Genomic DNA, 24,232 nt, shown 5'->3' on the forward strand with positions numbered 1-24,232 from the left:
AAACTCCTTTCTCGTGAATTTTACTTATAAACTTTTATAGTGTTTGGGATAACGAATTGAGTTATATGTAAGAGTGTGGTTCCTCATTCTAGTCATCCCATAAGTGTGACGGGAGAGACCATTTATCGGTGTTTATGTAACCATGTGCCATTTGTAAGGGATGAGTTTGTGCTTGATCATGACTAATTTATTCCATTTCTTAAACCAAAGGAATTGATAATATGTATATACTTTAGAAAAAACTCCATACTAGAAAACAAGACATTCTAGTTTTGTGCTAAGTTGAATTTTCTTTAGGTTCCATCAAATTTTTAGAGAAAAGTATCAATATTTATGACATAAAATATGTATATCATGAAAATAGTTTTCATGATGATTCTAATGACACTTATCTAGTATCATAATAGATCTCATTGGTCTTCTGGAAGAAGGGGAATTTAAAACAAACTTCATAAAAGAATCGTCTTGGTAATTTATGTGCAACAAAGACCTTTTCTGGCATTGCTAGCTCCCCATGGTGGATCAGGTGGAATTTTGTTAGGAGTTAATCTAGAAACTTTTGACATTGGAGGGGCTCCATAAGTAATCCTTTTATGCCAGATTTCATCTTTGAAAAAAGGGAAGGTTCTAGCAGCGGTATGTTGCAGCTCAATGAGAATTCAAAGAAAGCGTTTTGGTTGAACTTTTCATTCTTCTAATCTTGAAGATTTTACCAATTCTTTGGGATTGATTTCAAATCATTAGAAGCACATCTGAGTGCCATCATTGATCGGTTGGAACCAAGAGAGCCAGAACCTGCTGGTCTTAACGCACTTGGAAAAATACCAGAGAAGTGTTAACTTATGAAAAATCAGATCATGTACTCCCTTCGTTTCAAATTGTAGGTCGTTTTGGCAAATTTAGATACATAATTTTTACTATGTATATAGACATAATGTTTATTGAGGTGCATGGTAAAAATTAATTTTTACTATGTATATAGACATAATGTTTATTGAGGTGCATGGTAAAAATTATGTATCTAGATTTGCTAAAATGATATTAAATCTAAAACGATATACAATTTGGAATGGAGGGAATAGTAGCATAAGCCAAAAAAAAACGGAACAATTTTTTTCTCTACGAATTGTGCAAGAGCTTGTACAAGAAAAAGAAAAAGTTCATGTCGATCACCCGTAGCCCCGTACGTTGGTTACTAATTAAGAGATGCTTTTGTCGAGTTAGAGACAAATAGTTATATATACCACGTTACAAAATGATTGGCCAGTTCTATCATCGCACAACTCACCCTGTATACTATAATAAGAATGTACCAGAGATGAATTTATTCATGAATAATTATACCAAAACTCTTCCAACAAAAGAATCATGCAGGAAAAGTGATGGTACCAAACTCAAGTAAAATATTACTCTCGATGATGAATTCACCAAGCTCGCATGCATAAAACTCTCTGAAAATCTTGCCAATTAAGGCAAAGCCAAATCACTGACAAGCCTTATATGCAACAACTACGTCAGCATAAGGATTATTTGGAAACACAAACTATTGGAAAAACTAGTGCCAACCACCACCAACCACAATCCGCCGCTTCCCTGACCAACCCCCGTTACATTTAAAGTTGCACTCGCATTCTTACCAACCGCCCCTCCATCTAGCTCTCAGCAACGGCCAGGTGTGCGTGAGCGTGACAGGAAGAGAGAGAGAGAACCGGCCAGAGCTAGCAATTCCCTAACAGATGACCAGGTTTCCACGGCGGCGGGACGACGGAGCTCTTGGTTTCCGCCGCAGCGGATGCCGGCCGGTAGAGGTGCGAATCGGTAATCCTTAATTGCACTCTCAAATTGGTGATCCAAAATATTAGACTATAGAAGGTTGGCGGTGCACATAAAGTCACCAATTTATACCCCTACACTCCGGTGTAACACCGTTTATTGGGATTGGCCGCCACCGAGCGATCCTAACCGGCGGTCACGTCTCGCCGAAGCCAAAACTGATCGCTTTCCTTTTCGGTACTGTTTGATTTTTGAGATTTTTTTTAAATTTTTGTCACATCAAAAAGAATTTTACTATTTTGGAGCATCAAATAAAATCTATTTATAAAATTTTTTTGACAGCTGAGTGCTAATTCGCGAGACGAATCTAATGAGCCTAATTAATCTATAATTTGCTACAATAATGCTACAGTAACCATTCTCTAATCATGAATTAATATACCTCATTAGATTCGTCACGCAGTTTAGCCCTAAATACTTAAAAAAAAATTAATGAGATATAGACTAAAATTTAACCCCTCGAACCAAACAACCCTTCGTCAGGCTTGCGGCGCAGCGGATCCCGGCAGGATTGCTCGATCGACCCTGAAACGAGAGCAGCCAGTGTTGTTGCCCGGCTCGCCGCCGCTCCGCTCTGCCGGGCCCGATGGAATGGATCGCCCCCCCGGCTTTTCCTCGCTGCTGCGAAACAGGGTTGTTGGGGGCTTGGGTGGGGAGGCCCCGGACCCAAAATAATGAGTAAATTCCCTGTATGCCATTGAAAAATGTAACCCATCCCTTCTATGCCATTGAAAATTACCTCATCCCTTCAATGCCATTGTTTTTAATTTTCTATTCCCTCTATGCCATTGGTGTCAAAAATACTAACGGAGCAGTTAAACTGAAAGACAAAAGGACAATAATACCCCTGGCTCCTATTCCTTGCCCTCTCTCTACTACCACTGACGTGTGGGACCCACACGTCAGATTAATCTTCCGGCCGCCGGCAGAGGAAGCAGGGACCGCAGCCGCCGTGCGAGCCCGCCGTAGCTCGCCATGGCCGGCGCGAGCGGAGGGAGGGAGGGAGGAGGGGGCGCGCGCGGCCGGCCAGCGGGAGGGAGCAAAGAAGGGGAGGCCGTCCGCCGCCGTCCCGCTAACCGCCGTCACAGCGGACCCCATGCCGCGGCCGGGGGAGGGGAGGCGAATAGCCGAGGGGCAGGCGTGCTCGCGCAGGCCGGCAGCGCTCCGAGGAGGACGGCCGCGCGCCGGCGGGAGGCGTGGCCGGACCAGCCATGGCCACGCGTGGCTCTGGCCGCCGCCGCCATCCCTGCAGCTCGCCATGGCCACGCGCGGCTCCGTCCCCGAGCAGGGGAGGGGGCGGCACGCGGGGGGGGGGGGGGGGGGGGGGGCGGCGACGAGGCCAGGCAGGGGAGGGCGCGGCGACGAGGCCCGGCTTGGGAGGGGGCCACCGCGCCGTCGAGGGCCGAATCGAGGGGGGAGGAGGAGAGGGCCGTGCCGCGCGGGTGGAAGGAAGGAAGGAGGAGGAGCGGCGCCGTGCGTGTGGGAGGAAGGAAGGAGGAGGCGCTCGCCAGCCACCTTCGCCCCGCCTCACGCTCGCCGGCGAGGGAGCAGGGAAGGAGAGGAGAGGGAGGACGGAGAGGGAGAGAAGAGGCGGAGGGGAGGGAGGAGCGCCCCTCCTCCCTCGCCGTTGGGCGAGCTCGCGCCGCCGCCCCTCCTTGTCTTCCTCCCTCGCCGCGGGGGACCCCGGCGGCGGCGAGCTCCGCCGAGCTCCTTGAGCCTGCGCGCGCCTCGCCATGGCCGCAGATCCGCGCGGCGGCGGAGCTCGATGGCCGCTACCTCCCCTGCGGCCGGCGGCGACCTCATGCGCAGTGAATCGAGGCGGCGAGCACGCGCGGGCGCAGCCGTGGGCGTGCACGAGCGGCGAGCGGAAGGCGGCCCGCGTGCGTGCGCGGCGGAAGGCGGCGGGGGGAGCGCGTCGAGGCGTGGCGGGATGGCGGCCGGGTGAACTGCGTCGAGGGGCGGGGCGCTCGGGGAAAAAAATTGCGGTGAGGAAACGGAGGGGTATTATTGTCTTTTTCCCTGTACCTTTTAACGGATCTGTTAGAGAAATTAACGGCAATGGCATGGAAGGGATGAAAAATTATAAATGATGGCATAGAAGGGATGAGGTAATTTTCAATGGCATAGAAGGGATGGGTTACATTTTTCAATGGCATACAGGGAATTTACTCCAAAATAATTGTACCCGCTCAACAACAACCAATCGGAGACCCTGTTTCCTTGGCCTTTTTATTCTGTCCCGGCCTGTTTCGTGTCCTCCTCGTACGCGTCGTCGACGCTGGTGCGTGCTTGTCAGCGCGTGTGCCACGGCCAGGGCCAAGGCACCGCCGTGCAGACCACCCGTTGTGCCGTACATCACATGTGTACTGTGTGGCGCTGGCGCCGCTGGTTGTTTGGTAATCACGGGCTTTCGCGTCGTGGCAGACTGACGCGCTGCCCGCGTGCCGGCCGGGCCGGTTGTCTGTTACTACGTACCTTTAACCTTGGGCTAGTATTTACTGATGACCCAGTATATGAGTGCCCGATACCCTGCTGCACACGGCACGTAGTATCTCCGGAACCACAGCGTGCCGCGCGCAAGAACGTGGAAAACGCTACGGCGTCGTAGTGTACGTTTCTTTCTTGGGGAATCGTAGTGTGTATGTATGTAAGCAGACACAGCGAGAACGGAACGTGTGGGTATTGCTGTGCTGTGGAATGGAAAAGGAATGGGAAAAAAAATCAAGAACCCATGTTATGCCCTGTTTAGTTTCCAAAAAATTTTCTAAAGTACCCATGTTATAGACTGACTACTAACTTTTCGCTTGCTATTCACTTTTGCTACTGTTTACAAAATAAAAAATTATTTTTGCTAGCTTTAAGCTGCCTTTTTGGAGGAGGCCTAAGCTCCGAGCTTCGAGAGCTGGTGAGTGAAGCAGAGCGCTAAATTAACCCTTTTCTCCTATAAAACAGCTCTCTAGAAACCTTTATAGGATTGATTTAATCTCGAATTTGGACCAACTTCTGCAGCTCTGCGGCTCCGAATCAAGGCTACGGCTGTTCAAGTTCAAATGTGCCGGCACTAGCACTAGCGAGTCGAGACCCCCGTGTGGCCATATGCTTTGTATTCGACCAGCACAGATGGTCGAGGTGACTGCTGGTTACTCGTCAGAGTTTTGGTTGCAGCAGTAGCGGCCTGACAAGCTGCGCGGGGCCGCATCGGTGTAGGCTGGTTGTTTGTTACCAGCGTTTTCGAGCATGGAAAGATGCTCTGTACGGACATGTGAAAGGAACGAGTCGGAATAACGTGAAAAAAAATGCTAAAGATCTTTTTTTTAGGTTTACATGGTAAAGAGCATATTAAAGACATGCTAAGGAGGACAGGGCAACTGAGTAGCACGTGAAAATGGGCTACTTGGCTCAAATGGCCTAGTTGGTCCCGAAGAAGCTAAATGGGCCTATTACTAATAACCTCCTCCTTGATCTACTCTAAAAAAAATTGAAGGATTTTGTTCCAAATCTTATCTTAAGAATCGGGCGGTGGATTCGTCCACGTCGCCCGCTAACTCGCTAACCGTCGGATCCGGCCGAAACAAGATAGGAACCGTTCGATCGGGTCGTAGCGGGTCTCTCACCCGTTAGCCATCGACCCGCGTGCTCGCGAATCCTCGCGAACCCGCTCGCAGGTGACTCGGGTCTCTCTGTGGCACTTTTTCTCCTCCAGTCCTCCCGCTGCCTGCCGCCACCGCCCAGCGCAGGGCGAGATGCCAGCGGCCCCAGCGCGGCGTTCACGGCCATCCCGCCGCAGTTGGGGCCAGCGTCCCCAGCGGGGTACGGGCGCAGCAGCCCCTAGGACCCCGGCACGGCCGGCGGTGTGGGCATGGCGGGCTCCGGCCAACCCAGATTTTGCAGTAGGCGCAGACATGGCGGCGCTGCGGGAGCGGCAGCCATCATGGCGCGGGTGTGGGACCACCGCTCAAGACCTCACCCCCGTAACTTTTCTGCCGCCCTTCCCCGTCGCCTCTACCCACCCTTGCCCGCCATCCGTCGCCTTCCTCACCCCTCCCAGCAGGGCGCACCAGCTTGGAGCCTTGGAGGCAGCACACACATAGCAAGACTTTCTTTATTGTCCATCCACTGCAGCAGCTAATTTTTTTTGAGTGCACTGCAGCAGCTAATTGAAGCTGAATAGCTAATATGTTCCATAGATATTCGATGAATTGCACAAGTGACAATTTATCCAGTGGTATTCTTACAGCTACTGCTGATGAAGGCTTCTCTCCCTTTTAACTGTGGCACCACATCTGCAAATGGACTATGATTAGGACTTGAAGGACAACATGATGACAAAGATATGGCCATCCAAGAGCTAGAAAGTCCTGCAGCACCACCAGCAGGTGGACAGGAAGGGAAGTGGCTTCCAAACCATTATTAGCTGCAACAGCTCAAAGCTGACATTCTATATGTTTTTGGATTTGTCAGATTAAGAATTGGCAAGATTGAGTCTATTGAATCGTCCACCTTTGGCCCTGAGAATTCTATGTAGGAATGCAAAATGAAGAGATACCATGAAGCAGGAGTCACATTTATTCTACCATATTCAAAATTGTAAGTTTCTCTATTCTCCAATTCTCATTATTGAGTTAAAAATTGGATGCATACAGTATAGGTATCAAGGTGTGCCAATAATCCCGTCACCCTAGCCCATTTCTTTCAAATATTCTGTCAATATAAGATATTGTTCTGCTCTTGCAAAGAAAATTATCAACATTATGAATCCTTATTCAATTAGTCTATTTAGATGAAAGAAGCCGTTTTTGTAATTTCTATTCGTTACAAGGTAAATTTATATTTAGATGAGGTTAACAGTAGCAATGTCAATGAAATATCAGGATAGTTAAACATACTATATCTCAAGATTTATGAAAACAATCTGATCGCATCATTGTAATATGTGCGCTCCATCGACAAGACTGATTTGAGTGCCAAGCTGTTGTGGCGTAGCAGTCTCATGTCCTATTGGCATAAGCATAGCTCAACAGGAACTCAGGGGGCTAGCTAAGAAGTAGCTGATGCAAAAATAGAAAGAAAAATGTGCTCAAGGCTAACCATAAAAGAAAGAAAGAAAGAAAATAAAGTACTTATCTTTGCCGAGGCACCTTTTTCCTTCTCTAAGACATATACCCAGTGTAATACTTATTTATATACGACTATTTGGTTTACATGAAAAATTATTTCTCCATTTAAGTTTGTTGAATAATCTCTGTTTCTCACTTAGCAGGATACAAGACCAGATCTTCTCAAGATGAACTATGCTTAAGAAGCCAAAGTTCTTGCAAATGATCCGTCAGACTATGAACCTATGACTTGTATACACTTCTGTCATTTGCAACAGTTGAATTACAAATTCACTCATATGATTGGTAGTTTCAGATAATGTTTGGCAGTTCCACGTATAAATTTTCCGTACTATTTAGTGTCCTTTCCGAGCGTTCCTAGGGAAAGAAAAAAAACATGTACTGAAAATAAATGGGAGTACAAAATTGTTTGTTCCCTTTTGTGCAAGATGAAATTCATGTCAAGAGGATATTTAGTAGGTAATTAGTAGGTGAGAGCTTGGATCATGGTTGGTATAAAGCCTTAAATATGCAATGTATTCATTGCGATACTCACCAGGTGCATTCCAATGGTTGCCATGTAGGCCTGTACTGTTGTACACAGGCCATATGCAGGTATAGTGGTACAGAGATATCCATACCTTTGGTTGTTGCTTTTTCTCCTTACTGGTAAATGTGCATGACGTGGCACCCGTTTGTAAAAGGAAATGGACAAAATTATGTGCTGCTAAATCTGTGGACATTCTCAGGTGTTTCACCATGCAATAACTTGGCACTGATATTTCCTTGGATTCTCCGTATTCCCTAGCTGCTTCCTACATGTAAATATTGATACATATTTTTGGATCATTTAATGGTTTGGATGCCTCATTTGGGAACTTCTTTCTGTTTTCTTTCATACTAATCATCCCCCAAGCATTGCAGGGGATTTTTAGTGTCTGAGTAATGTAACAATAACAGCCTCAGCCCCATTTCCCTGTTACCGAGCGGCAAACAAACTGCTCACGTCATTTCTCTACTTGATAGAAGTATTTTGCTTAATCAGATATCTATATATTTCTACTTCATAGAAATATATTTTTGTTTGTTGATTAACCAAATCACAATTATACCACGTGAATACATTCGAGAATAAACAGGTTAATAGTAAGTAGTCAATTTGTATGCCTAGAGCCCTCTTCATCCATGTCCAACAATGGTCTTACGCGGCATTTGCCGCGTGTTCTTTCTAGTTTGAACATAAATCTAGATCCTGCAGCCTTTTGGTTTATTATGGGGTCATCTCCGTCCTCTGTCAAATTTGCAGCTACTAGTACTATGAATTATAACTAATCTGTGTCCGAATGTGCAAAGCAACCACCAAGCCGGAAGCATAACAGCAGCAATCACCTGTTCTCTATTCGCTGCAACCAGTTGCAACCAGCCAAGAGTAGTTTTCTCTCACACCAAATCAGCACCAGCCACCAGTCTGCCAGCAATATTTTTCTCTCACAACAAATCAGCATCAGCCACAGCACAGTGAACTGGGTGAATGCAACAAATCAAGTTCACGGAGCACGCGCGTAGGCAGATGAGAAGATGGAAACGCCTGGGACTTAAACCTTTTGGCGTGGGGTTTGTTCGGAAACGCCTGCGGTTTACCTACAAATTTGTAGCCGTGTGTGTTTTTGTTTTCACCGCGCGAGTTTAGTTCCAACCAACCACTGGATCATGTCGTTGCACCAAACCTCTACTGAAACTCTAAATAAAACAGATTAGCAGTAGTCTCGTCTTACCAGCTACCTTAGGCTTTAGCATTGTTGTTGGCCAACATTAATTTGGCGGCCTGCAGTTATTTTCCTAAGAAACAGTGAAATGAAGATGACGATACTAATAAGAGGTAACTCCGCTGAAGCAATCATACGTTCATGCATGTCGTGGTGTGGCAAAACACAGCCGGGTGGCGAAATGCACCCGCCTAAGTCCAGAGGGTGAGTACTCAGGGGTTAGCTAGGATTAGTTCGATCTCGCCCAAGAACACGATGAACACAGAAGGGTTAGAGTGGTTCGGGCCGCCGGAGCGTAATACCCTACATCCACTGTGTGTTGTATTGCCTTGCCTCGAGAGAGTCTACGAGAGCTTGGTGCTGAGTCCAGCGTGCGTCTGTGTGTGCTCTGGAGAGCTTTCTCTGTACAGCGAGCGTCTCCCTTTTATATCTCAAGGGAGGCGCGTACATGGCCGTTGGTTCCCAACAGGTGGGCCTAACAATGTAGTACAAGATAACGTACTGTCCATATATTATGGCTTTGCAGGCGGAGGAGATCCCACTCCTGGATTTCCTTGCCTGCTCCTGGAATCCCCCGTTCATCATGTCCAGGCGCTGTCTTGTCGAAACGGCGCCTGGCGTAGCTTGCCACGTAGCTGAACGGGCCGTGTAGCTTGCGGCGTAGGTGGCATGATGGAAAAGCGTCGTGCCGTCGTATCCAATTAATGCGGCAGACGGGCTCTGCGCGGGTGAGGCGCAGGCGACCTCACTGTGTACCTCGGTAATACGCGGTCTACAGTGAGGACTGACAAAGTCTGCCCCGCGTGCCGCGGCAGTAGAGCATGCCTCAATCACCCACATTGAATGCGGTGGGTGGGCGAGTCTTCCAGTGGAAGACTCGTGCTCGCGCCCGCGCCCATGCCTGCGGGACGCGTGGCGGCCCCGGACCCCCCCGGCGGTATGTTGGTTCTACGCGCGTGGGAGGCCCGGACGGACGCGGGAGGTCCCGGACCCCTATGGGGGTCCGGGCCTCGGCTATCGGCTCGGAGCTTCCCCTCCTCAGGAACACGTGGCGTCTCCGGACCCGTCCCTGAGCAGGGAGCGGGTCCGGGGCCGTTGGCCCGATGAGATAAGGGCCTGACCCATGGGGCCCGGCTGCTCCGCCCTTTACCGCGTAGTTACGGATGACTATGCGAACCTTGTCTTGCTGCAGTAGAAGTGGGTATCCCTATTACAGAGTACCGACAGTGGCCCCCGGGCCCACCTTGGGGAGGTACGAACCCGTAGGTGGGGCCACTACTGCGACTTGGATCTGCATAACTTGAAGCCTCTTACTGCAGGGGTCTTGACCAGTTTTGACCATCCATCGGGTCGTTGCTGCCTCATCACATCGCAATGGCTTACTGACTCATGGCCCCCACGCACAGTGGTTCACCTAGTCACGCGCGCGATGCTCGGCATTGTTGCGGCCGGAGTTAACAGGATATTTACCACCGGCGTAGTTCCCGAAAAGCTTGGTCATGCCAGCGCTTAATGCGCGCACGTCAGCTCAGCTTCCGCCTCGCTTCGCGCGCGGGCGACGGTTCAGATCCCGCCTTTTCGCACCTTTGCTTGTTACCCGCCCTCCCTGACAGGCGGGCCTGGGCCCCCTTGTCATGGACTGGGCGGTTAACACCAGGTGCGGGCGTCACTTGGGTTCCAGCGACGATTCCGGGGCGCGCCGGTTGGGTTAGGCTTCATAAAGGGACGAACCATATACCGCAGTTACTTTCCCGCATTCGCCTTCTTCCTCCCAACCTTTGCGCCCCTTTGCCTTCGAGCCTCCTCACACCTTGCTTTCCTGCGTAGATTGCTCCCTGCCTCCGTAGCGAAATGGCATCCCTTGGTCGTCCCCGCCGTTTCCAGACTGAGGAGGAGCTGAACACTGTGCGCCGCCTGCTTGGGTGGAGTGCACATGAGACTGCTTGGGGGATTCGAGCAGGCTCGCTTCCCCTCGGCAACCTGCGCGCCGGGGAGTTTGTGCTGTTCATCTCGCACATCTCCACTGGCTTGGGGCTGCCGATCTCCTCATTCTTCCTGCTGCTGCTGGAAGACTTCGGCCTCCAGCTTCAACACCTCACGCCGCACTCCATCCTCCTGACGGCCATCTTCGTGCACCTGTGCGAGATATTCGTGGGGGTACGGCCCTGCGTCATCCTCTTCCGCCACTTCTTCGTCCTAGTGAAGTCCAGGAAGGGCAAAGACGAAGTGGGGGCGTACTACTTCTAGTCGAAAAGCGACCTGCGGACGCCGTACATCCCCGGACTCGTCGGCGGGAAGTGGGTGGAGTGGCGTAGGGAGTGGGTGATCGCCACCACCGAAGCCAACGAGCGCCTGGTCATGCCGACCGGGGGGCCCGCCTCCGACCACCTGTCCTGGAGGGCCAAGCCGTCCCTACCGCCAGATTTCGACCCCGTGCTGGGTAAGATGCAGTCGCTGCAGGAGAGCGGCCTCACCTCGCTGCACGTGCTCGGGGACTTCTTGAAGCGCCGGATCGCTCCCCTGAAGCAGCGGCCGCGCCCTGCTTGTAGCTTCACCGGCCTCAATGACTACAGCAGGACCCACCGCGAAGAGGGGAGCGACCTGACCCAGGAAGCCCTGGAGGTCCTAGTACGGGCGGTGACGGGGGAAATCTTCATCCCGGAGCACCTGATCCTCCCTCATGGTGTCGTCCCCCTCTGCGAGGACTCACGCCTGAGGACCGCGGTGCTGGCTACCCAGCCGACCCTCGACAACGGTGGGCTGGCAGCGCGCCAGACTGGAGGTGACCCGGACCGTGGGCTCCGGATCCCTGGTGCGTCCGGGGAAGAAACCATGCTGAGCGCCGTAGGGTCCGGCCCCACTGCCAAGGGCAAGCAGGCTGTGGCCGGCAGCGCCGCCACGAGCGGTCCCAGCCAGGCCCGGAGCAGCTCCGGCGCGTCGTCGGGAGAAGCAGGCCGGCGCAGGTTACACAGGGGCGACGAGACCCCAGTCACAGAGTCCGCCGCGAAGTGTCAGAGGACCACTGAGGACGCGGCCCTCGCGGGCCAGGGCTTGAGACTCGCAGCCAGGGTCTCGAGGTCCGGAAGTAGGAGCTCGACAATCTCTCTGCCACTCTGCAAGGATGGCGCGAGCAGCTGCAGGAGAGGGCCAGCAAGCTGGCTGCTGCCGAGTCAGAGCTGGAGGGGGATAGGAAGTCCTTCGATAGGTGGGAATCCCACGCCGCCAACACGGAGAAGCAGCTTGAGCGTCAGCGCGACTCCCTCAAGAAGCTAAAGGAGTGGGCGGCGTAGAAGGCGGCCCAGCTCGAGGAGAGGTCCCGCGAGGTGGAGGTGGCCAAGGCAGCAATGGACACCCGGGTGCAGGAGGCGGTCCAGGAGGCGGTCCAGAAGCTGCACGAGGTCCAGCGCGTGGGGGCCCAGCGAATCGCTGACTGGACGACCGAAGCGAGCTTAGCACTGGTGCCACTTGGAATGAGCCCAATCCAAGTGGCGGAGCCGCCAGCTTCGATTGCTGACGCCCTCCCAGTGTTGAACTCCGCTTCGGATAGGCTCCGGCGTCTGGAGCCGGCTCTTGCTGGCCAGCTGGAAGCCGAGGGCCGCGAGCTGATCCAGATGGTGGCGGAGCACATCCTGACCTGCCTTCGGAGCCACGACCCGGCCATCTCGTTAGCCCCCGTGGTCAATGGTCCAGTGGTGGAGACGGAGGCCGCCGCTCGGGACAGTGTGCGGAAGGTCGTCGACTTCGTAGCCGCCTACTTCAAGCGGGATCCTGCAGACTCCTGAGCTGGACATTACGCCTTTTTTTTGCGTTTTGTAACAAACATTGTACTAGTTGAAATTTTAATAAAGGAAAATTTCAACTTAGCTGTTTGTCAGTTACTGTGGTTGCGGTATGCAGCACCCTGGCGCCCTGGCCCCCTGGCAGATAGGTTCAGTTGTGAGGACCTATCTGCCATCGGAGCCGCAGAAGACACTCCGGACCCCCGTAAGAGGTTGAGCAAGCGTTCTTGGGCGTAGGTGTAGCATAGATTGCAAGCCGAGCGAGGGTCTTATTCCCTGTGTAGTAGAAAGAACTACAGAGAGGAGAATCAACTCACTTGTATGGCAGTAATGATATTATAACTTAGCTGTTTGACGCATGCAGGATCGATCCTTGGTGTCTGGCTCAAAGCAAACGCCCCGGGCCCCCTGGGAGATAGGCTCAGCTGTTTTGAGCCTGTCTACCATAGAGACTGGACCTCGATCTGCATAAAGCCTTAAAGCAGATGCTGGGACCCCCTGGTAGGTAGGCTCAATGATTTGAGACTAGCTACCACCAGTCAAGGCTTCACCTGTATACCACTCAAAGTTACAGCTTAGTAGCAGGCCCGCGGGACCTATTCTGGACCGTCCCCCAGGCTAGTACGAGGTCCGGAGCTCCGGATGCACAGGTCCAGATAGTTCAATGCTTGTCACAGAGTGGTGGAGTGTGTAGCCTTAGGGTGCGGAACCAGGCTAAGGCGCTACACAGGGCTCCGGACCACTCCAGGAGACAACACGACTTTACCGGACCTGGCTCCGACGCTCTAGACCCTTCTTAGCAGAGGGTGAGGTCATTCTGTCATACTTGATCCTTTGAGATATGGAGCTGGACATGCTGTGTAGGACTTAGGAAGCCAACCCTTGAGCTGGAACGGGGTCCGGACCCCTAATTTCCCAGCTCCAGGTACTAGAGCACTCGTGACAGGGTGGTGGAGTGTGTAGGCTTTGGTTACGGAACCGGCTAAGCGGCTACACAGGATTCCGGATCACCCCAGGAAACAAGCACCCCCTCTCCAGAGCAGGTCCCTAGGGGTCCGGACCCCTCTCCCAGCAGCAAGAGGGTCCAGACCTGTACAGCAGTCCAGCAACTCAATACAGATCTTAGCTGTAGCAACAAGGGTGGAAGTCCGCGTGGGGGTTAGAAAGGCAAAATTTTGAGAATCGAAATGCGATATAAAATTTTGACAGAAAGACAGAACTGGGCAAATATTTCCTTTGTAACTTGATGTACATGGCTTGCGCGATGGATGCCAGAGGCCGGGTTTACGAGGGCGGACCTCTACCGCTCTGGGCCGCGCGTTAATGCTAGCCGACGGTGCGATGGATGCCAGAGGTCGGGTTTACAAGGGCGGACCCCAACCGCTCTGGGCGCACGCTAATTCTATCTTATTACAAAGGAAAAATTCATTTCCCTGCTCTGCCTAAGTGTAAAACTTACGCAGATGGTCTATGTTCCATGGGTTGGGCAGCGGCACTCCATCTTCTGTGGCAAGGCGAACGCATTCGGGCCGGCATACTTCTGTAACCTTGAAGGGCCCCTCCCAGCTGGGGGGGAGTTTGTGGAGCCCTGCTCGGTTCAGGATCCGCCTCAGGATGAGGTCGACAGTCCGGAGCTCCCTACTGTGCACGAACCGTTGATGATAGCGCCTGAGCGCCTGGTTGTAGCATGTATTTCGGATTGCTACTCGCCACCTTCGTTCGTCAACGAAGTCCACATCGTCGCGCCGCAGTTGTTCCTGCATGGATTCGTCAAAGGTCTGGACCCGTGGTGAGCCCAGGTGAATTTCTGGGGGAAGGCATGCTTCAGCCCCATAGACCAGGAAGAAAGGAGTCTCTCTGGTGGCTCGGCTGGGTGTAGTCCGGTTCCCCCATAGTACGCACGGAAGCTCATCAACCCATTTGGCACCGTGCTTCTTCAAGCAGTTGTAGGTGCGGGTCTTGAGTCCCCTGAGGATCTCTGCATTCGCCCTCTCAATCTGTCCATTGCTGCGGGGATGTGCCACGGACGCAAAGCATAGCTGGATGCCGATGTCCTCGCAGTACTCTTAGAAGAGTCTGCTTTTGAATTGGGTCCCGTTGTCCGCGATGTTGCGGTTTGGGACGCCAAATCTGCACACTATGGACTTGAGGAATGCGACTGCTGATTTCTTAGTGATATTCACCACAGGGGTAACCTCCGGCCACTTTGTGAACTTGTTGATGGCGACGTAGAGGAACCGGTACCAGACGACGGCCCGGGGGAATGGCCCCAGGATATCCACGCCCCACACAGCGAATGGCCATGAGGGTGGGATTATTTGTAGAGCTTGAGCCGGTGTGTGTATTTGCTTTGCATGGAACTGGCACGCTTTGTAGGACTTTACCAGCTCAGCCGCATCCTGGAGTGCTGTCGGCCAGTAGAAGCCATGCCGAAAGGCCTTGCCAACAAGCGTGCGAGATGAGGAAGTATTCCACACTCGCCTCCATGGATCTCTGCGAGCAACTCGCGGCCCTCTCCCTGGGAAATGCACCGCATGAGGATACCATTGGCGCCACGGCAGTAGAGATCCCCTTCTACCACCGCGTAGCGTTTAGCCAATCGTACTATGCGGTCAGCGGACACATTGTCATCAGGAAGGATATTGTCTTTCAGGTAGTCCCGGATCTCGAAGATCCATGCATCGGGAGCTCCATGAGCAGGTGGGGGTGGCTCTATGAGGTCTCTAGGATCCTCAACAGAGCTCACAACCCAGGGCGGGCACCACAGGTGGAATGCCGCCGGGACCGCTAGCTTCGAGGTGCTAGTTTGATCCCCTTCACCCAGCGCGGGAGGCTGGGCGGTAGGTCTCAGCAACCGTCTTTTGAAGACGCCCTCGGGCACGGATGCCCAGGTAGATGCTCTCGTGGAGAGATCATCTGCTGCTGAGTTGAGTTCGCGGGGAACATGTTGCAGTTCCAAGGCGTCGAAGTCCTTCTCGAGCTTCCTCACGTGGATGAGGTATGCCGCGAGCTGGGGATTGTTACAACTGCAATCCCCTCGGACCTGCTTGATGATTAGCTGAGAGTCCCCCTTCACCAGAAGCTGCCAGACTCCCAGAGACATGGCTTGGGCCAGGCCAAAGATCAGAGCTTCGTACTCCACCATGTTGTTGGTAGCCTTGAACTCAAGGTGCACCATATACTTCAGCTGATCTCCGTTTGGGCCGATGAGGACCACACCAGCTCCAGCCCACTTCTTGCGGACGGACTCGTCAAAGAAGAGTGTCCAGTGGGGCTCGATGAAGACTGGTGTCCTGATTTCCGGCTCCGGCGGTCCGGCGTTGAAGTCCGGACCCCCAGAATTGCTTGGGGAAGTAGTCCATTCCGCTATAAAATCGACCAGGATCTGGCTCTTGACTGCATGGCGAGGCTGTAAGTCCAGTTGGAACTCAGCCAAATCTGCTGCCCACTTGGCGATGTTGCCCGTGACGTTGGAGTTGTGCAGGATCGCTCTTAGCGGGTAAGAGGTCACTACGACAACTCGGTGTGCCTGAAAGTAGTGGCGCAGTTTCTTGGACGCAATAAGTATGGCATAGATAAGTTTATGCGTCTCAAGATACCTAGCCTTTGCCTCGTGGAGGACTTCGCTGATGTAGTAGACTGGCTTTTGGATGATCCGGACCATGGTGACCGGGTCCGGCTCGCCCTTATCCACCACATCAGGTCCTTGGGCCCCCAACGGTTCTGGGTTCCCACTGGGACGAGGCTCCTCCGGACCCCCTTGTCTGGGGTTCGGACTTTTAGACAGAGGTGAGGCTAACGGGCCCCCATGTCTGGGGTCCGGCTCACCATCTTTGGGCGGGGAGACCCTGGTGTCCCCCTGGCAAGCTTGCTCCGTCCTCTCGGCGACCAGCACCATGCTGACAGCCTCTGCAGACGCAGTAAGATACAGAAACAATGTCTCACCGGGCTCTGGAGCCACCAATACTGGCAGTGTGGTGAGATGTTGCTTCAGCTCCTGGAAGGCTTGCTCAGCCTCTTTGGTCCAAGAGAATGGACCGGACCTCCTCAATAGCTTGAAGAAGGGGAGGGCCCTCTCAGCCAGCCTGGATATGAAGCGGCTAAGAGCGGCGAGAGATTCAGTAAGCTTCTGGACGTCCTTGGTGCGGCCAGGAGGCCTCATCGCTTCGATCGCCTTGATTTTGGCTGGGTTTGCCTCAATGCCTCGATGTGAGACCAGGAAACCCAGTAGCTTCCCTGCCGAGATACCGAAGATGCACTTCTCGGGATTCAGCTTCATACGCGTGGCGCGCAGTTGGTCGAAGACGAGGGACAGGTCCTCAACTAGTGTTGACCCTACCTTAGTCTTGACCAAAATATCATCAACATACACCTCAACAATATCTCTAATTAGATTACAGAAGGTTTTGTTCATAGCTCATACAAACGTGGGTAAGGCATTCCTCAGACCATGTGCCATGACAATATAGCAATAAATCCCATCTACCGTTACAAAAGCAATATGCTTCCTATCCTCTCTAGACATCTGAATCTGGTGGAAGCCAGAGTATGCATCTAGGAAAGACAAAAGGTCGCACCCGGAGGTGGAGTCCACGATCTGATCGATACGTGGAAGAGGATAGGGGTCTCTAGGACATGCCTTGTTGAGGCTGGTGTAGTCGATGCACATCCGAAGCTTCCCGTTGGCCTTTCGGACGACAACCGGATTGGACAACCACTCGGGGTGGTGGACCTCCTCGATGAAGCCAGCGTGTAGGAACTTGCGGACTTCTTCACGGATGAAGTTCTGCCACTCCACGGACTGCTTCTGAGGCTTCTGGCGCACCGGCGTGGCGTCAGGGTAGATCCTCAGATTGTGCTCGATCACTTTCCTGGGGATCCCGAGCATCTGTGACGGTTCCCAGGCGAACACGTCCACATTTGCCCGGAGGAAAGCGATGAGCGCGTCTTCCTATTTCTCCTCCATGTTTCCCGCGATGCGTGTGGTTCTGGAGGAGTTCGCTCCGATCTGCACCGTCTTCATGGGAACATCGTCCGGATCAGACGGCTGAACCTTAGGTGCCTTTGCAGGCGCCCTGGGTTGCGAGGTGGATGGGTCCTCCTCGGAACTTGCAGCCTCTGCCGCCAGAGCATGCAGTTTCTCAACTGCAGCGACGGCAGCGGTGTGGTCACCCCGCACGGTGAGGACACCGGCAGGGGAAGGCATCTTCAAGACCAAATACCCGTAATGGCCAATGGCCATGAAGCGGTAGAGAGCCGGCTGGCCAATAATGGTGTTGAACGGGAGATTCACCTCCACAACATCGAACTGAACGCTCTCTGTGCGAAAGTTCTCCTCGGTCCCGAATGTGACCGGCAGTGTGATGCTCCCCAGAGGGAACACCGGATGTGGGCCCACTCCGGAGAATGGGCGAGATGGAGTCAGCTTGGACTCCGGGATCTGCAGCTGATTGAATGTTGCATTGCTGATGACGTTGAGGGCGGCCCCACCATCGATCAGCACGTGATAGAGTCTGACGTTGGATATGACAGGGGCGGTGACTAGAGGTAGTACACCAGCCCCAGCCATATTCTCCGGGCAGTCGGATGGCCCGAAAGAGATGGTGGTGTTCATCCACCTTTGGTGCGGCGCCGCCTTCGGGACCCCTGGCTTCACCGAAAGGACCTCTCAGCGAAGGGTCTTCACGTCCCGCCGGGAGACAAGCTCCCAGCTTCCACCGTACATTACGTATAGCTTCTTGCGGCGGTCGTCATTGTCGGAGTCGGAGTTGTCATCGTGGTACACGCCCTTCAGCTCCCGAGCGGGGGATTGGTACCCCAGCTCCTTCTCCCCGGCAGCGGTCCCGCTGTCGGAGGCCTTCTCCTTGCCAGGCCGCTATCGAGGAGGGGGTGAGCCGTTCTTGGAGGACTGCTCACGCCACCCACTGACCCGCTTCACGAGCTTCTGGATCTCGCGGCAGTCAGCGGTGCTGTGGCGAGCGGTGGGATGCACTGGGCATGAACCTCCGCTGCCACCCTGCGGGCGCGGACGTTTGCCATGCGCGTTCTGGCCCCCAGCCGCTGCCGCAGCTGCTGGTGCCGCTGCTGCAACGGTTGGACCGCCGGGTTGCGGCTCCCCGCGACTCTGGTTCTTGTTCTTCTTCTTCTTCTTGCCACCGCCCTGAGTGGTAGCTCCGGAGCCACCAGCTTTGGCCTCTCCATCTTGGGGGACTGAGTGCCATGCGCGGCTCTCAGCGGCCCTGACACACTTGTCTGCCAGGGAGAAAAGCGTGGTATCGCTTTCCACCTCATGCGTCGTCAGCTTCTCGAGCATCTTCTCGTCACGTACCTCCTGACGGAGAGCAGTGATAATAGAGGCATCGGAGATACGAGGAATGGTACCCCGTACCTTGGTGAAGCGCGAGATGAATGCCCGGAGTGTCTCTCCGGGTTTTTGCCTCACGGCGTGGAGGTGTGCCTCCACACCATACTGCTGGTATGCACTGGCGAAGTTCGCTGTGAACCATGCACAGAGCTCCTCCTAGGACTGAATCGTCCCAGGAGTGAGGTTCATGAGCCAAGTCCAGGCGCCTGGTCAAGGTTACATGAAAGTAGCTCACCATAACGGCGTCGTTACCACCAGCTGCTGTGATGGCGGTAACGTATACCTGCAGGAATTCCGACGAGTTAGTGGTACCGTTGTACTTCTCCGGCAGGTGCGGGTGTGAAGGCCCTTGTTTGGTTTTGGTAATTGAGTGACAATTTAGGTGGACTAATAAGTGTTTATGATTGAGATACACAGGAAATTAGTCCACACAAAGACACTAGTATGAGCAACATGTGCCATGGTGGAGAAATGGCTAAGGGATTGATGCTATGCTCATATAGTGTGATCGAGGAGCTCATTGCATATGAGACATGACATGGAGTCATGTGACCAAAGTGGAGAAGATCAAGACAATGCTTGGCTTGATGGACCGGTTGCAATGGAGAAGGGCAAGTCAAGGCTTTGAAGCGATGGACCGCGAGGCGGTGAAGCTTGGGCAAGATTTGGCGCCAATGGACCGAGGCAACGGTGAAGAGCGAGCAAGGTCAAGATCGATGGACCAAAGAGGTCATGTGATGATATGGAGTGGATCATATCATTCAAGGAAGATCAAGCCAAGTGTTGACTCATGAAGATGATCAAAAGGCTTGATGGAGTTTGGTGCTTGTGTGGCATCAATATTTGGAAAGATGAAATGGAATGCGCAAGGCAAAGGTATGACTTGTAGGGCATTTCATTTCACCGGTCAAAGGTTGTGTAGAGAAGTGCATGACCGGATTTAGGATAGATGGCCGTTCTATCAAGAGGGGCAAACTTGTTTGCATATCGGTCATCTAGTGCCACTTGAGCGATCTAACATTGTAATGTAGCTAGGATCGAGTGGCGTGGTGAGATCAAGTGAAAATCCTTTGAAAATGATTGTGAAATGCTAACACACATGCACATGGTGTTGTTCACGTGGTGGTGTTGGCACATGTGCAAAGGAGAAAGAGTTGGAGTTGATGTTGATCAACTTTGGGAAGCAAGAAAGGTTTTTCGGTTTTCTCCGGAAATTAGGTTGTCCCTTGGAGTGGAATACTGCTTTGATCCATTGTGTTTTGGATCAAGTATTCAGTTGGGTTGTGTAGCCCTCTGAATTAGCTTTCCATAGAGTCCAAGATCACCTAATTTGGACTTCGGAGCTAAGAGTTATGGCCGTTTTACCGAGGTACATTTCTGCTGGAAATAGACCTGCGGACGGTCCGCTAGACCTGCGGACGGTCCGCCCTTGAGTGGCGGACGGTCCGCCGTTATCTCGGTTGAGCTCAAACAGAACCGTTTTTGGCTCTGTGGGTGGTCCAAAATGACCTGCGGACCGTCCGGTCCATGGGGGCGGACGGTCCGCCTTTAAAAGCTGAAACGGGCGCAGAAACTTGGTTGTTCTGTCTTGGGTGCCCAAAATGACCTGCGGACCGTCCGGTCCTTGGGGGCGGACGGTCCGCCTCCTACTGAAATTTCTAGGACAGAAACACTGCGGTTTCTGTGTGTGCTCATGTTTTGAACTGCGGACAGTCCGCCCCTGGGGAGCGGACAGTCCGCCCCTGGGGAGCGGACAGTCCGCCGGTAACTTCCAGATTTAGTCAGAGACGTTTGCAAATCGGTTGGTTCGAAGTTTTGAACCGCGGACAGTCCGCCCCAGGGGCGCGGACAGTCCGCCCGGGGCTCTAACGGTCGACTCTGACACATAATCATTGCAGTTCTAGCCGTTGGTTTTAAATGGCGGACGGTCCGGTTTTTGTGAGGCGGACAGTCCGCGAAAACTCAGTTTTCACGGGATTTGAGTGTAACGGCTAGTTTGGGGCCTCCCTCTATAAATAGAGGGTGTGGCCGGCCATTTGAGATGGCTTAGCACCTTGGGGACTTAGTGTCCATGTGTGAGAGTGCTTGAGAGCCCTCTACTCACTCTAACTTGATAGTAATCATCCGATCGAGTGAGAGAGCGATTCTAGTGCGATTGCTTTGAGAGATTGCATCGAGTGGCACTAGGTGATCGTGTTGCAAGCTGGTGTGCTTGTTACTCTTGGAGGTTGCCACCTCCTAGACGGCTTGGTGGCAAGAGGCTCCGTTGAAGCCCGCAAGAAGATTGTGCGGTGCTCCGGAGAAGAGATTGTGAGGGGTATTGTGCTCACCCCGCGGGAGCCGCGAAGAGCAACTCTAGTTGAGCGAGACTTGAAGAGCAACAAGTGGTTCGGCCGGATCATGTGCTAGAGCTCGGTGTGAGCACTCCACGTGGGAGAGTGTGACTTGAGAGTCACCACTAGCAAGAGGATCGGCGGCAACCTTGGAGCTTGTCTCAACGGGGATTAGCTTGGTGGCAACCAAGTGAACCTCGGGATAAAAATCACCGTGTCAACTTTGTCTACTCTTCTCGGTGGTTTGCTTTCTCCAAATCACAAGCATTGTATTTACATTCTTCTATATCTTGTGCTTGTGTAGTTGCTCTCTAGTGATTAGTTAGCTTGTGTAGCTTGCTAATCAACTTCTTGCTTGTGTAGCTAGAAGTAGAGATCCTAGTGTAACTAGTTAGCTTGTGTAGCTTAATTAGTTGCTCTTGCTTAGATTGTGTAGCTAAGCAAGTTGAGCACTTGGATTTGGATTGTGTATCCTTGTCCTTGAGCATCTAGTGAGCTTAGGTTTCGCTTTGTGCTTTTGCTCATTAGATTTGTTTAGGAGCTCCCCCGGTTTGTGAAGTACTAGTGCTTAAGCTTGTGTGACTTGGCATTAGAATTGTTAGGAGAGCTCTTACTAGCTTGGCACTCCATTTGCTTTGTGTAGGATCCTTTTTGGAGGTGCCTTAGAGTCATAGTTAGAGGGGTGAAGTCTTGGCTAAGCGAATAGTTTCAATTCCGCATAAGTTTCGGTTAGCCGGCGTAATTAATTTTAGAAAGGACTATTCACCCCCCTCTAGTCCGCCATCTCGACCCTACAGGGTGGAACTTGGATGGCCATGCCACTGCGTGGAGGTGCTCTGCCAGCGCAACACAGCCACCCCAGCCACTGTAACACCTCCGGTGTTTAGCACTGTTTAAAACATGCAATTAACATAAAATGACACGTTAAACCCCCAAAATTTTCAGTTACTTAAAAGCCCGAAATCCGTTTAAATGAACCAAAAAGTCAACCTCACACCTTGGCTCAAATGAACTTTTGCCCAAAATGAAAGTTGTAGAGTTTGACAAGATAAACAACTTTCGTATTCAAAGTTTTTCAAGTTATAACATTAAATTTGGAGATAACCCCGAAAAACAGTGGGTTCATTAAACTTGAATTCAAATTTTAAACTTTCAAATCGTTGCTCAAACGAAGTTTTGTCTGAAAGGAAAGTTGTAGGAATTTGAATTTTGAATAACTTTCGTGTTCAAACTTTTTCGAGTTCCCATGGAAAATTTTGAGTTTGGATCAAGTCAAAACGTTGACTCTCTCTTTCTCTCTCTACTCTCTTTCTCTCTCCCCTCTCTCTCTCTCCCTCGCTCTCCCTGTTCCTCCCGGAGCGTGCTGGGCACTCGAGCGTGCACGCGCGCGCTCGCTGCACCGCTGCCGCCCCTTCGCTGCGCCTGCTGCCACCGCGCTGCTGCCTTGCCGAGGGCGCGCCATCAACACGCGCTCAAGTGCGCACACCCCGGACCGAGCTCGCTGCGCCTCTGCTCGGCTCCGCTGATGCTCCGCGACGCCGCCGTGGCGACAACCGCGCACGCCAGGGCGCACACCGCGGCCGGCCTTCAATGCCACACCGCCCGCTGCTGCCACCACGCCGCGACGCCCCCAACCCTCCTCTCTGCGCCCCTGAGCCGGTCAGTGCTGCCGCTCGACGAACACGCCACCGCACGCCGCGCACGCGCCGAGCTCGCTCTTCAACTACGCCCCCCCCCTTCCTGCCGAGCTCCCCCTCCCTATTTGCTTCGCCAAGGGGCGTTCCACCCTCCCGCTCCACTCCCCTTCCCTCACCAAGCCGAGCCGCGCCGCCCCAGAGCCAGAATGGCGCCGCCGCCCCGCCATTGCCGCCCGCCGCTCGAGCTCGCCACGGAGGCCCCTGCTCTGCCCCTCCTCGACCCAAATAAACCCCCAAAATAGCTTCCTCATGGCGCCGTGAAGCTCCCCGGCCTGCCCTTGCCCTCCCTTTCACGCCGGAGCGCCGCTGCCGCAGCTGGCCACCACCGCCGGCCGTGCAGCTACACCGCCGACCCCGCTCCCGGCCGCCCCCGACCTCGACGAGACCACCTCCGAGTAGCGCTCGCCTCCCTCTTGCCTTTCCCCCATTTCCCCCTTTCCCCCATTTCCCCTCGCCGCCGGCGAGCTCCCCCACCGGGATACACCACTGCCGCCGCCTCCTCTATTCCAGCTCCGGCCAGGGGCTTATGTGCGAGCCCCCAAATCTTTCCAGGGGCCTAGATGCAAGATCTTGTTTCCTTTTCTTTTTGTTTTCAAAAACAGCGAAATTGTAAATTTGTTTAAAAATCGTAAAAAAATCAGAAAAATGCAAACTCAAATGTATTTGCCCTCAAATGTGGTGGATGGTGGATGTAGGTTTTTCTCATGTGTTAGAAGAAGGAAATCTAACTCCAACACAAGAGAAATACCTAGATCTAGACATCCAAGCTACTAACATTTTATTTAGATCTTTGCATAATTGTATACTTGGTGAGATCATGGATATGAAAACCGCCCACGAGATTTGGAGTTATCTCAATAAGAAATATGGGGCGGCCTCCGATGATCATGATGATTTTAAGGCCCTAGAGGAAATACATGAGGATGGTGAGCATGTCCACGACATGGTAGTTGTGGAAGATTGCTCCACCTCATGGTCAAGTGATGATGATGATGATGATCAATCTACAACAAGCTCACTTGACATAATTGATGGTGATGATTCAAGTGTTGCAAATGATAATCCTACTCCAAGCACACTTGTTAATAAAGTTGGTTCATGTATGGATGATATTTATACTTCAAGCTCATCTCCATCATCACATTGCTTCATGTCACAAGGTGACACAAAGGTATCAAATTGCAATGTGGTTGATCCTAATTCATATGATGAGCTCTTGAATAGATATGCTAGCATGAACAAATTATTTGAGGAAGTGTTAGCCAAAACAATCAAATTTGAAAAAGAAAACTCTTTTCTCAAAGACACACGTGAACAACAAAAGCATCTACTTTATGTCATGAGTTGTTCACATGAGGAGTTAA

General features: G+C 52.5%; 1 long non-coding RNA gene across 1 annotated transcript; it reads left to right on the forward strand.

Annotated features, from left to right (window-relative positions):
- Positions 1–5,988: 5,988 nt before the first annotated feature.
- On the forward strand, positions 5,989–7,377 carry LOC120680501. The gene is made up of 2 exons (XR_005677690.1): positions 5,989–6,420; positions 7,094–7,377. It is a non-coding gene; the product is annotated as an uncharacterized LOC120680501 (long non-coding RNA).
- The last annotated feature ends 16,855 nt before the right edge of the window (positions 7,378–24,232 follow it).

This window comes from Panicum virgatum, chromosome 7N (assembly GCF_016808335.1).
Source record: "Panicum virgatum strain AP13 chromosome 7N, P.virgatum_v5, whole genome shotgun sequence".
NCBI classification, from domain to species: domain Eukaryota; kingdom Viridiplantae; phylum Streptophyta; class Magnoliopsida; order Poales; family Poaceae; genus Panicum; species Panicum virgatum.